Source organism: Morone saxatilis, unplaced genomic scaffold (genome assembly GCF_004916995.1).
Source record: "Morone saxatilis isolate NCDOM2014 unplaced genomic scaffold, NCSU_SB_2.0 Contig7, whole genome shotgun sequence".
Taxonomy (NCBI): domain Eukaryota; kingdom Metazoa; phylum Chordata; class Actinopteri; family Moronidae; genus Morone; species Morone saxatilis.
Genome location: NW_023340246.1, coordinates 1,076,337 through 1,081,965, shown reverse-complemented (window position 1 = coordinate 1,081,965; position 5,629 = coordinate 1,076,337).

The following is a 5,629-nucleotide window of genomic DNA, read 5'->3' as shown; positions in this document are numbered from 1 at the left end:
TGCACCCTCTATAGCCTCAGTCTCCTGTTGTTCAGCAGGAGGAACTGCTCCAACTGCTGTTGTGTGTTTAGATATGTCTCTCTGCATACCACTGTTGTAATGTCCTATTTATCCGATTTACTGCTGCCTTCCTATCAGCTGGAGCCAGTCTTGCTGTTCTCTGTAACCTCCAGAGAATGCTATGCCAGAAAATCCCAGAAGATCAGTCAGGGCTCCAGATTAACTTTTTACATTACATTGGAGCACCTAACTTTGAATTTAAGTGCACCTATTAATACATTTTAGGCGTTACCTGTTTTGTCAGTTACTATACACTAGTAATTTCTTAACACATTATGTAAATGGTTGTAAACTGGACTAAAGGTGCAGATAAATGCTATTATTTTAAATCACAGAAACTCAACAAAAAATTATTACAACCAGGGGCGGAGCCAGAAGTTCTAAACATTCAACGCTAGGCCCAAACCTAGGGGGGAGATTTCTTTCCAATATATGACAGTTTTCAAGACCCTTGAGATAATAGAATGCCTAAACACGTGTACATAATTTGGGAAAAACATGGTAGTTGCTGAGGAAAAATATCATCCCTGCACTGTCTTCTTCATTCTAAAACCAAAGCACAACAAATTTTAACTCTTGCTGCCACCTAAAAAGAGGCAAACATTCATACTCTTAATAACTATTTTTAAATTAAATAACATATGTTGGATAGGAATTTGGCATAAAGAACATTACTAATCTTAAAACCTGTTTTTGTTAACCCATGTTGTAGTAGAGCTGTCTGTCAAAGCACACTGTAAAATCTGTTTTTAAAAAGTGCTATATAAAAAGTTATTATTATTGTAAATCTGCTACATGTGAGTCCATACTATAATCATGTAATAGATGGCAATATTTCCCCAAAAACAGAACTTTAGCTCTGGTTCAGTCGGAGAGACTGAAGGGAAATGCCCTGTCATTCTATTGATCTGCTAAATTACTACGGTGTCTTCAATAGTCTAATTGAATATTATGCCATCAGCAAAAAATTTATTCAAATTATATTTGATTTCTTTAGGGAATATAAGTAGGATAATATAATATATTTCCTCAACTGAAAGAAGAAAATATGAAACAAAAATGTACATCTTATCCTCTACTCCTGACTCTTCACTTCTTTTAGACATTTTTATCTCTTGTCTCTCTTCTTCTTTTCACACCTCATTTTCTATTCTCTCCTTTAATCTGTTCCTCATGTTGTCTTCCTCTCCTCCTTTTCTTCCATACTCCTCAAATCCAGACATCCTCCTGTTTTCTCCTCTCCTCTTCTCATCACGCATTTTTCTCTCCTTTTCTTAACTACTGTCTTCCCTTTTTCACTCCCCTCATTTTATCCTGCTTCCTCTCCTGCTCTACAGGTTTTCTCTGTCATTCTATTGATCTGCTAAATTATTACGGTGCAAAAAATGAAAATGTTTAGCCGTACTTCGCACCCTGGAGCCCTGCACAAAACCCCCAGTCTGTCAGAGTCAGTTAGAGCCCATTTTCTGCCCCACTGTGATGCTTAGTCTGAACAAGAACTGAACCTATTCACTAACTCTGCATGCCTTTATGTATCGACTTGCTGCCACGCGATTAGCTGATTAGCTGAGAACTAAATAAAAGAATAAAGTATGTTTGTGTGTGTATATATATATAAAAAACAAAAAAACTTCCCTCTCACCCTCTTGTGGTGGTATTGGTCCTCGCTCGGGTCTCTACCAGAGGCGTGGAGTTGAGTTTCTGTTCAGTTTTTATCTTAGCTGTCCTAGGACTGCGCTCTTCTGGACTGAGGCTTCTGATGAATATTATATATATATATTATAATTGATAAGTATATTAGTATATCGGACAAAACACACAGCAGTAGACAGTGCTTTTTGCTTGTTTACTGAACTTTAATGGCAGCATCAAACTACAGGGGTTAGAGCGTACATCACCACCCCAATGGGGATTACAACTTTCTATGCCCAGGAGCATCATGGGCCTGTAAGAATGTATTATTAAATTATATAATATAGATATATTTCCCCGGTTTAACGTGGTACAGGTCTAACCGGTTTACCATCCTGTAATGTCAACTCTTCAATAGCTGCCACTACGCTCAACTGAGTCAACCATAAGCTGGATAGAGGAAGATCTGCTGATTTCCATTCCCTAATAAGGAGCTTTCAGCCGAGCATGATGACTGTGGACCCACTTTATCTGAAGGTCAGGGATCCCCTTTCACCCCAATACCTGGATGAAATGGAAGGTCATGACCCATGATCAGTTTAATATTGTCATGAATTGCTATCCACCATAATGCATTAACAAGCAAGTTGAACCTAATAAAGTGGTTTTTCAAACTCGAAAACTTCATGCTTAGTACATATCTTTTTAAATTTATTCATGGGGGCTTCACTGAGAGCACCCTGATTATATTCACACATTTACATCTGGAAACTGCCCAGTACAACAGCAGTCTGCCTTTCACTTTCCCCACCCAGATTTATCCTGCCAGTCCTGGGGACTGAACTGACGACCTTCCAGTCCCAAGATTGCTCCAATCATATGTTGATCACAACTTTTTAATAACCAAAACTAGTATCAGCCTTACAAAGGACAGCACACTGCCCAAAAAATTGCAATCTTTCGGGATTGACTACTGAAATGAAGAACACCAAGGTCTCACACGGTGTGTGTGAGTGTGTGTGTCTGAATTCATGAGAAATGCAAAGGCAGAGTGCAAGGACTGGAGTTAGGCAGGCATCTGGAGACCAGTGAGGTAGCAGCCATTGTGCAGCTCAGTACAAGCTGATGAACCCTCCATGGCAGCCTCCTCCTGTGCCAGCAGGCACCAAACCAGCACACCATGTCCATCGGGTGCAGGAAAGCCCCCCACTCAAACGCAAGACCGCACACATTATGTGCAATGGGAGGATGCTGTGTGGTTGTAATGTTACCATCTGTTGCACAACCTGCCTCCTGCAGCAGCAGCAGCAGCAGACTGGATGTGACGGCTCTGCTGTTACAGGTTGAAACAGGAGAACGAAGACGAGCCCCCTGGCCGCAGTGACTGAGCGTGGAGTGAATGTAAAGGGATGCTCGCCTCGGATCACCGCCCTCATCATCATCTTACCTGGTAAGGACCTTCCTGATCCGTCGGTAAAGGCTCGGCGCCGGGGTGCCCGTGCCTCTGGGAACGGTTTCCACAGTGGAAACGACAGAAATCATCCTTCCACAGACTAAACGGAGATCAGCGCATTCTGCTTCGAGGAGGACTGGAGGAAGAGGAGGAGGAGGAGGGGACGGGGAACAAGCTCACCTCACCGGCGGCGGAGAGGCAGCGGAGCCTCCCGGTCTGGGCTCTCGGTTGCGGGCAGCAGCAGTTCGGAGGGAACACACGGCAGGAACGATGCTGTTAGGGTGGAACAGACCTACTGCTGGGGTGTCCGTCCTTCCCCAAACTACGGGATTCAGAACCCGGTCCTGCATTTAACATGGAGAGGCTGATTTTACCACAAGATGGCGTCCTTTCACCCAGACACCCTTATGGGATGAAGACGTAATACATTAGCATATATTACGGAGGAGTTACTTCCTATGAACAAAGTCTTTTTCTTATTTTATTTATTTATTTAAAATTGGAATCATTTAATGGTTAATGCGGAAACAGGGCCGAATTTTATAATTACATGGGCCCAAAGTCTTCCCACACCCCACCGATACAGTGGGAACCACTGATCTAGGACAGTGGTCTCCATTGTGTAAAGTGTTGTCTTTAATAGTCGAATTGAATATTATGCCAACAGCAAAACATTTACTCAAATTATATTAGATTTCTTTAGGAATAGAATAGTAGGATAATAGTCTTTTAAAAAGTGATAATATTGATTTACTTATGACTCCCTGACAACAGTAATTAGGTACACTACTAGTTAGATTACTTTTCTGCTACTCCCCACAAAATTGCTAATTGTGTCCCTTCTCCCCAAAATTCAGACTTAAATCCAGTTTTTCTTTATAATCAGTAATGGAATATTCCAAACTAGTTTCCTACATGATTACAAAAATGAATTTAAGTAGGCCTATGCGACTGAATTGTTGGATTTCAAATCACTAGGGGTGACAACAAAAGTAACGTTGTAACTAATTATATTATATTATTATTGTATTATAATATTATTACTGAAATGTAGTTACACTACAAGTTACTGGGTAAGGTGATATTATTACTGTAATATTATTACTAGTAATGCCTCACTGCCCAACACTGATGGAGATCCACCATTATGGATACTGTTTGATAATTAATCTGATTATCTGGTGAGAGAAAGAAGAGATTAGAGGACAGAAAAGCAAAGAACACATGGTAAATGGACCTGTATTTGTATAACGCCTTTCTAGTCTTCCGACCACTCAAAGCGTGCCACATTCACCCTTTCACACACATTCACTTCAATTCGAGGTTGCTCAAGGATACTAATTTACATGTCGTCAGCCGGGGATCAAACCAACAACCTTCCGATTAGGGGACGACCCGCTCTGCCTCTGCGCCACAGCTGCTTACACATCCAAACAGAGTGGAGATGTGGGGTATGGTAGCATGTCTGTGAGGAGGCAGTAGTAGTGAAGTGATGCAGTCATTATGTCCCACAGCATCTGGCTTTGGTTGCATGGAGGTGACAATGACACAGACGCACTGACATCACATGATGATGCTGAGAGGTTATATATGGACAAAGCCATAAGGACTTAAATATCAGATTTTGGTACTTTTCTCTCTAATTTTAGAGAAAGACATAGCAGCCATTTTGAAATAAAATATAATAGTATAGGTAAGGTAAACAGAGTGCTGCTATTGTGCATGTTGGCTCACTGGAAAGGCTCTGCAACACTAAATGGAACAGAAGCCTAATTAGTATGACTGGTATAATAAACTGCAAGTTCAAATAAAGTTTAATTTATATTATTTTACAGAAATCATCATCTTATAGTTAAAGTGTTCACTGCACCTACAATTAACATCACTGTGAATGCATTTATCAACCATAGCAGCAAGAAATCTGATCATTAATAGGCTGTATGCATGTAAATTAAGAATTTTGCTAGTAGCTCTGGAAAAAATAGACGTCAGTTTGCATCTGGTAAACCAGTTTCGAAGTGTTTATCATTACAGTTTATCCTACCAACCGTCAAGATTCAAACAAAATACACACCTCAGTTTATGTATTCAATCTGAGTGAGGGGCTAAAATACAAACATTTCCAGGACAATAGAGATTACTTCCTGAATATTTGGTCATTTAAATCAATTTCCAAGTGTTTGCATGACTGGAAAACTAGTCTTTAAATTTCCAGCTTTTCCAGCACACGTGGGAACCCTAGATGACAAGTTTTTTAAGGTCAAGAATGAAGGTAATGTTTGTTGACTTGAGAAAAGACGAAGTTCATGTAATGTTTATGTTGCCACACCTGCATGTCAGATAAAAAAACATTGTGGCAGCAGTGCATTCTGGTTTATTGAGGGTAATGGCAATTTAAAAATAAAAGAAATGCTGAAAACTCCATGTAATTCTTTCACAAAAGAAGAAGCTCTCAATTCCCAAGTACAGTGGTGTGAAAAAGTG